We start from the raw sequence: 12,367 nt of genomic DNA on the forward strand, positions 1-12,367 counted from the left end.
GTCAAGTTATTTGCTAGATGTGAAGTACCTGTTCTTTACTCTGCTGTTGTCTTCTTATGTCTATGACTTAGTCAAGTTATTTGCTAGATGTGAAGTATCTGTTCTTTACTCTGGTGTTGTCTTCTTATGTCTATGACTTAGTCAAGTTATTTGCTAGATATGAAGTACCTGTTCTTTACTCTGCTGTTGTCTTCTTATGTCTATGACTTAGTCAAGTTATTTGCTAGATGTGAAGTATCTGTTCTTTACTCTGGTGTTGTCTTCTTATGTCTATGACTAAATCAAGTTATTTGCTAGATGTGAAGTACCTGTTCTTTACTCTGCTGTTGTCTTCTTATGTCTATGACTTAGTCAAGTTATTTGCTAGATGTGAAGTATCTGTTCTTTACTCTGGTGTTGTCTTCTTATGTCTATGACTTAGTCAAGTTATTTGCTAGATGTGAAGTACCTGTTCTTTACTCTGCTGTTGTCTTCTTATGTCTATGACTTAGTCAAGTTATTTGCTAGATGTGAAGTACCTGTTCTTTACTCTGGTGTTGTCTTCTTATGTCTATGACTTAGTCAAGTTATTTGCTAGATGTGAAGTACCTGTTCTTTACTCTGCTGTTGTCTTCTTATGTCTATGACTTAGTCAAGTTATTTGCTAGATGTGAAGTACCTGTTCTTTACTCTGGTGTTGTCTTCTTATGTCTATGACTTAGTCAAGTTATTTGCTAGATGTGAAGTACCTGTTCTTTACTCTGGTGTTGTCTTCTTATGTCTATGACTTAGTCAAGTTATTTGCTAGATGTGAAGTACCTGTTCTTTACTCTGCTGTTGTCTTCTTATGTCTATGACCTAGTCAAGTTATATGCTTAGTGTGAATCCGAATGAGGAAAGTATGCATAATCTTTATGGCGTAGTGTCCAAATACTTCAAAGTAATATGAACAATGTTTAAAATTGGATGTTTTTTTTTGGGGTAAGATATAAGATTTAAGAGTGTTGTTTATCACCAGGATAATATGGTGCTTTATATATGTTTCTTGTAGGACAAAGGTTTTCTCTCCTTCACTCTGTCTGTTGGTCCATCTGTCAGTCTGTTTCTTGTAGGACAAAGTCAAAGGTTTTCTCTCCTTCACTCTGTCTGTTGGTCCATCTGTCAGTCTGTTTCTTGTAGGACAAAGTTAAAGGTTTTCTCTCCTTCACTCTGTCTGTTGGTCCATCTGTCAGTCTGTTTCTTGTAGGACAAAGGTTTTCTCTCCTTCACTCTGTCTGTTGGTCCATCTGTCAGTCTGTTTCTTGTAGGACAAAGGTTTTCTCTCCTTCACTCTGTCTGTTGGTCCATCTGTCAGTCTGTTTCTTGTAGGACAAAGTCAAAGGTTTTCTCTCCTTCACTCTGTCTGTTGGTCCATCTGTCAGTCTGTTTCTTGTAGGACAAAGTCAAAGGTTTTCTCTCCTTCACTCTGTCTGTTGGTCCATCTGTCAGTCTGTTTCTTGTAGGACAAAGGTTTTCTCTCCTTCACTCTGTCTGTTGGTCCATCTGTCAGTCTGTTTCTTGTAGGACAAAGGTTTTCTCTCCTTCACTCTGTCTGTTGGTCCATCTGTCAGTCTGTTTCTTGTAGGACAAAGTCAAAGGTTTGCTCTCCTTCACTCTGTCTGTTGGTCCATCTGTCAGTCTGTTTCTTGTAGGACAAAGTCAAAGGTTTTCTCTCCTTCACTCTGTCTGTTGGTCCATCTGTCAGTCTGTTTCTTGTAGGACAAAGGTTTTCTCTCCTTCACTCTGTCTGTTGGTCCATCTGTCAGTCTGTTTCTTGTAGGACAAAGTCAAAGGTTTTCTCTCCTTCACTCTGTCTGTTGGTCCATCTGTCAGTCTGTTTCTTGTAGGACAAAGGTTTTCTCTCCTTCACTCTGTCTGTTGGTCCATCTGTCAGTCTGTTTCTTGTAGGACAAAGGCAAAGGTTTGCTCTCCTTCACTCTGTCTGTTGGTCCATCTGTCAGTCTGTTTCTTGTAGGACAAAGGTTTTCTCTCCTTCACTCTGTCTGTTGGTCCATCTGTCAGTCTGTTTCTTGTAGGACAAAGTCAAAGGTTTTCTCTCCTTCACTCTGTCTGTTGGTCCATCTGTCAGTCTGTATCTTGTAGGACAAAGTCAAAGGTTTTCTCTCCTTCACTCTGTCTGTTGGTCCATCTGTCAGTCTGTATCTTGTAGGACAAAGTCAAAGGTTTTTTCTCTCCTTCACTCTGTCTGTTGGTCCATCTGTCAGTCTGTTTCTTGTAGGACAAAGTCAAAGGTTTTCTCTCCTTCACTCTGTCTGTTGGTCCATCTGTCAGTCTGTTTCTTGTAGGACAAAGTCAAAGGTTTTCTCTCCTTCACTCTGTCTGTTGGTCCATCTGTCAGTCTGTTTCTTGTAGGACAAAGTCAAAGGTTTTCTCTCCTTCACTCTGTCTGTTGGTCCATCTGTCAGTCTGTTTCTTGTAGGACAAAGTCAAAGGTTTTCTCTCCTTCACTCTGTCTGTTGGTCCATCTGTCAGTCTGTTTCTTGTAGGACAAAGTCAAAGGTTTTCTCTCCTTCACTCTGTCTGTTGGTCCATCTGTCAGTCTGTTTCTTGTAGGACAAAGTCAAAGGTTTTCTCTCCTTCACTCTGTCTGTTGGTCCATCTGTCAGTCTGTTTCTTGTAGGACAAAGTCAAAGGTTTTCTCTCCTTCACTCTGTCTGTTGGTCCATCTGTCAGTCTGTTTCTTGTAGGACAAAGTCAAAGGTTTTCTCTCCTTCACTCTGTCTGTTGGTCCATCTGTCAGTCTGTTTCTTGTAGGACAAAGGTTTTCTCTCCTTCACTCTGTCTGTTGGTCCATCTGTCAGTCTGTTTCTTGTAGGACAAAGGTTTTCTCTCCTTCACTCTGTCTGTTGGTCCATCTGTCAGTCTGTTTCTTGTAGGACAAAGTCAAAGGTTTGCTCTCCTTCACTCTGTCTGTTGGTCCATCTGTCAGTCTGTTTCTTGTAGGACAAAGTCAAAGGTTTTCTCTCCTTCACTCTGTCTGTTGGTCCATCTGTCAGTCTGTTTCTTGTAGGACAAAGTCAAAGGTTTTCTCTCCTTCACTCTGTCTGTTGGTCCATCTGTCAGTCTGTATCTTGTAGGACAAAGTCAAAGGTTTTCTCTCCTTCACTCTGTCTGTTGGTCCATCTGTCAGTCTGTTTCTTGTAGGACAAAGTCAAAGGTTTGCTCTCCTTCACTCTGTCTGTTGGTCCATCTGTCAGTCTGTTTCTTGTAGGACAAAGGTTTTCTCTCCTTCACTCTGTCTGTTGGTCCATCTGTCAGTCTGTATCTTGTAGGACAAAGTCAAAGGTTTGCTCTCCTTCACTCTGTCTGTTGGTCCATCTGTCAGTCTGTTTCTTGTAGGACAAAGTCAAAGGTTTGCTCTCCTTCACTCTGTCTGTTGGTCCATCTGTCAGTCTGTTTCTTGTAGGACAAAGTCAAAGGTTTGCTCTCCTTCACTCTGTCTGTTGGTCCATCTGTCAGTCTGTTTCTTGTAGGACAAAGGTTTTCTCTCCTTCACTCTGTCTGTTGGTCCATCTGTCAGTCTGTATCTTGTAGGACAAAGTCAAAGGTTTGCTCTCCTTCACTCTGTCTGTTGGTCCATCTGTCAGTCTGTTTCTTGTAGGACAAAGGTTTTCTCTCCTTCACTCTGTCTGTTGGTCCATCTGTCAGTCTGTTTCTTGTAGGACAAAGTCAAAGGTTTGCTCTCCTTCACTCTGTCTGTTGGTCCATCTGTCAGTCTGTTTCTTGTAGGACAAAGGTTTTCTCTCCTTCACTCTGTCTGTTGGTCCATCTGTCAGTCTGTATCTTGTAGGACAAAGTCAAAGGTTTGCTCTCCTTCACTCTGTCTGTTGGTCCATCTGTCAGTCTGTTTCTTGTAGGACAAAGTCAAAGGTTTGCTCTCCTTCACTCTGTCTGTTGGTCCATCTGTCAGTCTGTTTCTTGTAGGACAAAGGTTTTCTCTCCTTCACTCTGTCTGTTGGTCCATCTGTCAGTCTGTTTCTTGTAGGACAAAGGTTTTCTCTCCTTCACTCTGTCTGTTGGTCCATCTGTCAGTCTGTTTCTTGTAGGACAAAGTCAAAGGTTTTCTCTCCTTCACTCTGTCTGTTGGTCCATCTGTCAGTCTGTTTCTTGTAGGACAAAGTTAAAGGTTTTCTCTCCTTCACTCTGTCTGTTGGTCCATCTGTCAGTCTGTTTCTTGTAGGACAAAGGTTTTCTCTCCTTCACTCTGTCTGTTGGTCCATCTGTCAGTCTGTTTCTTGTAGGACAAAGGTTTTCTCTCCTTCACTCTGTCTGTTGGTCCATCTGTCAGTCTGTTTCTTGTAGGACAAAGTCAAAGGTTTTCTCTCCTTCACTCTGTCTGTTGGTCCATCTGTCAGTCTGTTTCTTGTAGGACAAAGTCAAAGGTTTTCTCTCCTTCACTCTGTCTGTTGGTCCATCTGTCAGTCTGTTTCTTGTAGGACAAAGTCAAAGGTTTGCTCTCCTTCACTCTGTCTGTTGGTCCATCTGTCAGTCTGTTTCTTGTAGGACAAAGTCAAAGGTTTGCTCTCCTTCACTCTGTCTGTTGGTCCATCTGTCAGTCTGTTTCTTGTAGGACAAAGTCAAAGGTTTTCTCTCCTTCATTCTGTCTGTTGGTCCATCTGTCAGTCTGTTTCTTGTAGGACAAAGTCAAAGGTTTGCTCTCCTTCACTCTGTCTGTTGGTCCATCTGTCAGTCTGTTTCTTGTAGGACAAAGTCAAAGGTTTTCTCTCCTTCACTCTGTCTGTTGGTCCATCTGTCAGTCTGTATCTTGTAGGACAAAGTCAAAGGTTTTCTCTCCTTCACTCTGTCTGTTGGTCCATCTGTCAGTCTGTTTCTTGTAGGACAAAGTCAAAGGTTTTCTCTCCTTCACTCTGTCTGTTGGTCCATCTGTCAGTCTGTATCTTGTAGGACAAAGTCAAAGGTTTCCTCTCCTTCACTTTGTCTGTTGGTCCATCTGTCAGTCTGTTTCTTGTAGGACAAAGTCAAAGGTTTCCTCTCCTTCACTCTGTCTGTTGGTCCATCTGTCAGTCTGGCAAATCAGTTTTCTTTACTTTTTTTCTTTATGAGTGAAGATATTGATTCAAAATTTGATAAATAGATTTATCATAGCAAGTTGCAAATCAAATTTGGATTTTGAAATGATCTGATGTGTTTGTGCAGAGACTTGGTCCTTGTACAAGAAAGTTCACTCAGATAATCCGTTTTGCACACTTTTTTGTCATGTTTGAAGATATTGATGTGATATTTAATATATAATATACACCATGACAAGTTATAATGCAAGTTAGCATACTGTTCCAGTTCAGTGAATTTTTAACAGTTGGGGTACTATGTATTGCCACACTGTTATGGTACTATGTATTGCAATACTCTCAGGATGCTTGTTTATTCATATATGAGCTTGTCAGGTTTCCGTTGTGTATGAGCTTGTCAGGTTCTCTTTGTTTATTCATATATGAGCTTGTCAGGTTCCCATTGTTATATTCATATATGAGCTTGTCAGGTTCCCATTTTTATATTCATATATGAGCTTGTCAGGTTCCCATTGTTATATTCATATATGAGCTTGTAAGGTTTCCGTTGTTTATAAACTTGTCAGGTTTTCGTTGTTTATGAGCTTGTCAGGTTCTCATTGTTTATTCATATATGAGCTTGTCAGGTTTCCGTTGTTTATGAGCTTGTCAGGTTCTTGTTGTTTATTCATATATGAGCTTGTAAGGTTCCAGTTGTTTATTCATATATGAGCTTGTCAGTTTTTCGTTGTTTATGAGCTTGTCAGGTTCCTGTTGCTTATTCATATATGAGCTTGTCAGGTTCCAGTTGTTTATGCATACGCTTAAACCCCGAAGTACGCCACTTTCAGAACAAGTCATGTAGTAGTGAAACTCTCAGTGTGATTCCATTTTATCTATGAATTTATGACCACTACAATGACAGCCAGTAAGATAAGAGGTTATTAGGTAAAGTAATGCAACTTGAGCATTTTGAAAATAGATTAGTGCTAGTGATATTTTTATTGGAACCTGGAAGTAGCAATATAAATAATTAGCTTTAATAAAAATAAACAATTCTATGTTGTACATGTATATATGTATCCCATTCTGAATGATTCAATATAAAAATGATAAAATAAAATACTAGTACATATTCAGCAGAGGTAATGTTTCAAGTTTCAAGTTTTTTATTTCTCAAAGACCCCAACAGGGGTATGTGAACAATTACAAATACTACATAAGTAATTATAATATAACAAATAACAAAGTATCAAAGTAATGCAGTGAACATTATAAACATTCATTAACATATATACATTTGAAAAAGTAATGCATTTAAAGGAAGACAGTAAACTTCAAATGGACATATTTTAATGGTTGAAACAATATTAGCAATATTAATGAAAACAATATTAGAAGAAGTGTTTTAATGTCATGTATTTGGTATTTTTATTTGGTAAAAGGCTATCAAGAGCTTATGTGTGTATTGTTATATGTGAACTGAATCAAAATAAAACTTTTGTATCAATCCTATAACTGGAATGGGGGAAATCAGCTGACGAAGCTATGACCTGTGTATACAAATAAAAATGAATATGCATATCACTGTATATCTTTATATATTGAAAACAAATAATATTCACACACATACAAATAAATTATTTATTACAGTTAGTTTTCGGTGTCTGATTCTTCATTATCACTTTCGTCAGAATCCTGAAGGATATCATCTTCAAGACCACCATCCTGACCACGATCACAGATAATGTCTCTACCTATCTCACCTGATAGAAAGTTACAATAAATATCCCAAAGTGTTAAAACAAACGAGTATGTTTTGGGTTTTAGAACCCTTTCAGGTGTTCGGTTGCGTGTCTGTGTAACGCGCCGGAAGACTTTTTCAGATGAAACAGGGCGGTCAACGTGTTCGTTCCAGTCCAGAATTCCGAGACCTGTCCTGATTTCATATGTTTGTTCACCATAGTGTATCCTTTTGTCTACATATAACAACAGTGTATTATGAAAGCTTTCAATATAATGTGTGTTCAAACAATGAATATACTTCTGTGGATGTTTGTACATATATAAAGATTTTATTGCTTTCTCAAGGAGAACTGCTGCCACATCACTTCGAATCATTGTTCGTGACAAAGTATAATAGGGTTCAGTTCTGCACCTTGATGTTGGATGGCATATATCATGGCTGTTCTTGTCATGGTTCACTATATTTTCGAATGAAGCAATGAATTGCTGAACAGATCCGTTACAGTTCTTCATTGCCCATTAAGTATGGGTCTTCACCCCAGCAGTTTTGTCAGCCAGTTCTGTGTGCCAAGTTATTCCATGATTTTTCTTTGGTCCTTTAGCTACCTTTCCGATTGATTTTCTTACTTCCTTTCCAGCATGCCATGTATCAAGGCAGTCAATTACACCAGGTTTGTCTTTTTCAATAAAAGAACTTATCGAGGAATTCCTGTCATGACTGTGACAACGCACCGTCACATTTTTTGTACCTAATTCCTCATAGAGATTTTTTAGTTCAGTACAATTCGTGCTTTTGTGAACTTCGTTCCTGTCTTTTTGTCACATATTGGTAACTTAAGACTTTGTGTGTTTGCTGACCCAGGGCAGTTATATCGGAATTGTAACTGTTCTGTCGGCATGCATGCCGAGCATCCGTCATGATATCTACTGAATTGTCATTGATATCGGCATTTGTCACATTGATAAATGGGACAGTCTTCAACTTTTCTTCAGATATAGCATCGCTAATTGATAAATCCCTAAAGTATTTAACGGATTCACCATATATTCCCGCAGTTTTAGTCCGAAATCGCTTACTTGGAATGCCAATATCCGAAAAATCTGAAAATCTCTCATATTGGATGTTGAGAATTCCACTACACATGTAGGAATGGAACATCTTGTAATTAATATAATAATCCCCATGTAGATTTGGCGAAGAACTCCAAAACAAATATATCTGGTATAAGTCCTGTGACAATAAGGTCATCCTTGCCACATGTCCACATTTCTCATAATTCACTATTTTCAGGTTTCTGAATGTTTCATGGAATTTTAATAGTTCCTGGATCTGGGAATATGTGCACACAAAAGTTTCATTTGGATCAATATCTAGTGTTGACTCACTCTTTAAGGATGTAATACTATCATCAGAAAGAATTTCATTTTTGTTCACTGATTTATCTGATGTTTCTGTAGACATTGGTGTCTTCTGGTTCAAATCCAATAACTCAATTAATCTGTTGAATAATTCTGTATTAGTTTTTATACGACCGCAAAAATTGAAATTTTTTTGGTCGTATATTGGTATGATGTTGGCGTCGTCGTCGTCGTCGTCGTCCGAATACTTTTAGTTTTCGCACTCTAACTTAGGTAAAAACGAATAGAAATCTATGAAATTTTAACACAAGGTTTATGACCACAAAAGGAAAGTTGGGATTGATTTTAGGAGTTTTGGTTCCAACAGTTTAGGAATTAGGGGCCAAAAGAGGGCCCGAATAAGCATTATTCTTGGTTTTCGCACAATAACTTTAGTATAAGTAAATAGAAATCAATGAAATTTAAACACAAGGTTTATGACCATAAAAGGAAGGTTGGGTTTGATTTTGGGAGTTTTGGTCCCAAAAGTTTAGGAATAAGGGGCCCAAAGGGTCCAAAATTAAACTTTGTTACATTTCATTAAAAATTGAATTATTGGGGTTCTTTGATATGCCGAATCTAAGTGTGTAAGTAGTTTCTTAATTTTTGGTCCCGTTTTCAAATTGGTCTACATTAAAGTCCAAAGGGTCCAACATTAAACTTAGTTTGATTTTACAAAAATTGACTCCTTGGGGTTCTTTGATATGCTGAATCTTAACATGTATTTAGATTTTTGATTATAGACCCAGTTTTCAAGTTGGTTCAAATCAGGGCCCAAAAATAAACTTTGTTTGATTTCAACAAAAATTGAATATATTGGGTTCTTTGATATATGCTGAATCTATTCATGTATTTAGATTTTTGATATTTGGAATTTCGAAGTTTTTAAGTTTACGTTCTTAGAACAAATTCATTCTGTGTCAACCTATGTTGTGGCACTTATTTAATCACAATCCAAATTCAGAGCTGTATCAAGTTTGAATGTTGTGTCCATACTTGCCCCAACTGTTCAGGGTTCGACCTTTGCGGTCGTATAAAGCTGCGCCCTGTGGAGCATCTGGTTTAAACTATAGTAAAAGCATCACTTTGAAGTTTCAGTGTCTGTCACAAGAAACTGGTATAAAAGCATCACTTTGAAGTTTCGGTGTATGTCACAAGAAATTGGTGTAAAAGCATTTCTTTCAAGTTTCAGTGTATGTCACAAGACAAGACACTGGTATAAAAGCATTTCTATAAAGTTTCAGTGTATGTCACGAGAAACTAGGATAAAAGCATCGTTTTTCAGTTTCAGTGTTATGTCACAAGAAACTGATGTAAAAGCATTTCCATAAAGTTTTGGTGTATGTCACGAGAAACTAGGATAAAAGCATCGTTTTTCAGTTTCAGTGTTATGTCACAAGAAACTGGTGTAAAAGCGTTTCTTTAAAGTTTCGGTGTATGTCACAAGACACTGGTATAAAAGCATTTCTATAAAGTTTTGGTGTATTTCACAAGATACAGGTTCCAGGAAACTTAATTGTATTTTTTAATGCTTAAATTTCAAAAAAATTAAATAGTGTTATATCTCCAAATATATTAATTTATGGTGTCAAGATTAATTTCAACCTTTTTATACGACCGCAAAAATTTATTTATTTTGGGTCGTATATTGGTATCACGTTGGCGTCGTCGTCGTCGTCGGCATTCCGAAGACTTTTGGTTTTCGCACTATTATAACTTTAGTATAAGTGAATAGAAATCTATGAAATTTAAACACAAGGTTTATGACCATAAAAAAGGGTTGAGATTGATTTTGGAAGTTTTGGTCCCAACAGGGATTAGGGGCCAAAAAGGGCCCAAAATTAAACTTTCTTTTAATTCATAAAAAAATGAACAATTGGGGTTCTTTGATATGCCGAATCTAACTGTGTATGTAGAATCTTAATTTTTGGTCCCATTTTTAAATTGGTCTACATTAAGGTCCAAAGGGTCCAAAATTAAACTAAGTTTGATTTTAACAAAAATTGAATTCCTGGGGTTCTTTGATATGCTGAATCTAAACATGTACTTAGATGTTGTATTATTGGCCCAGTTTTCAAGTTGGTCCAAATTGGGGTCCAAAATTAAACTTTGTTTGATTTCAACAAAAAATGAATTCTTGGGGTTTTTTGATATGCTGAATCTAAACATGTACTTATATTTTTTATTATGGGCCCAGTTTTCAAGTTGGTCCAAATCGTGGTCCAAAATTAAACTTTGTTTGATATCAACAAAACTTGAATCCTTGGGGTTCTTTGATATACTAAATCTAAACCTGTATTAAGATTTTTTCATTATAGGCCCAGTTTTCAAGTTGGTCCAAATTGGGGTCAAAAATTAAACTTTGTTTGATTTCAATAGAAATTGTATGTATGCCGTTCGTCATCACGTTATTTCACTATGTTAAACCTTGGTAATCTAAAAGTCGTAAAGACCCTTTCATATTAAAATTTAAGGAAGTAAGCAAGATAATATTATTTGCAATCGGCAGATATGACACACAAATATGTTTAGAAATGAACATTTGGTTACGAAAACCCTCACAAAGTATTTAACGTCAGAGTATCCCCCCTTTTTTCTCTTCGTATGCATGGTGATTCTTTAAAGATTCATGAACAACTCAAGTATGAAAATGTGAAAAAAAACCATTATTTTACATCTTTAATGTGTATCTCTAGTCAGAAACTATCAAAATGTCGATTATTTCGTTCCCGGCATTTTTACACCGAAAAGGGGAATAATCGATCTGAATCAATTCAGTGTTTAAATGTCGCCGAGTAAGGACTTCAATATCATTCATCTATAAAAGATCGCATTGGCGCACCCCGTTAACATTTATTGATCTCTTTAAAACTTGGCATATTTATTCTTGGAAAGCTCATGAATACGAAGATTGCTGTTTCTTGTTTTGAAAATGAATATAACATTTCTAAAATTGGCAAAATAGTTGACTTTTGGTGTGGCCACGGTTGGATTGTATGTCATTTCTGTTATTTTTTATTATGAAAGGGCACATTTAAAGAATGAAACAGCTGTTACGGGAAACATAACATATTTGTCAACCAAATACAACTTTATTTTTCTTCATTTGTCTAGTTCTATGGGGTGCGCCAGGCTCTTGAAGTTGGACGTTCACACGCCATCTTTGAATGCTGTCCGTTACCATGGCAACCAGATGGAGGGTTCTGAGGCACCAGAAATTAAAACTTTGGATGATATTAGGGATGATAAAAATAAGTTCTGGGTATGAAAGTTTCTAGACAAAAATTCTAATTAATTTCAAATTTCATTGATTTTACATGAATAAATAGCCGATTTACTCTCGAACAGCATTAACCTACCTGCGTTAAAATTTAAAGTTTTTAAGTTTAAGTTCTTAGACCACATTCATTATGTGTCAGAAAACTGTGTTGTGTCAACTATTTAATCACAATCCAAATTCAAGCTGTATCAAGCTTGAATGTTGTGTCCATATTTGCCCCAATGTTCAGGGTTCGAACTCTGCGGTCGTATAAAGCTGCGCCCTGCGGAGCATCTGGTTTAATTATACAAAAAAAATCTATGTTCTTCCCAGCCAGACGGGGAATGAGAGCATATCAAAGTTATCTTTCTTTACCTGCTGATCGAGAGCTCTACGATAAGATAAAAGTCTATTTAAAGGATAAATTCGATCTTTGTCTGTCGAGTTTAAACAAACTAAAAAAGAAAGTAAAACAAGCAATACTATAATTCATCAAAATATTGAAACCTAGAAGACCAATATGTTTTATTTAATGATTAACCACTGCAACAGTCGATTGATCAATCTTACCGTTAAATTGTTGGATCATTTAACAGGACTAAATAGACTATAGTCCGGAATTCACTGGTTTGTTGCTGTGTTACATATTTGTTTTTCGTTGTATATAAATCAGGTTGTTAGTTTTCTACTGTGTTTTAATTGTTTTACTTTTTGTCTTTTCGGGGCCTTTTACTAGCTGAATATGCAGTATGGGTTTTATACATTGTTGGTCTATAATTGCTAGTTTCTGTCATATGTTCTCTTGTGGAGAGTTGTCTATTTGGAAATCATAACACGTCTTTTTATGTTTAAGTACATTATATATTAAGATGTATAAACTAGAAGAGGAGTTTAAAATCACTCCTGTTCTAGTTTA

Source organism: Mytilus galloprovincialis, chromosome 8 (assembly GCF_965363235.1).
Source record: "Mytilus galloprovincialis chromosome 8, xbMytGall1.hap1.1, whole genome shotgun sequence".
NCBI lineage: Eukaryota > Metazoa > Mollusca > Bivalvia > Mytilida > Mytilidae > Mytilus > Mytilus galloprovincialis.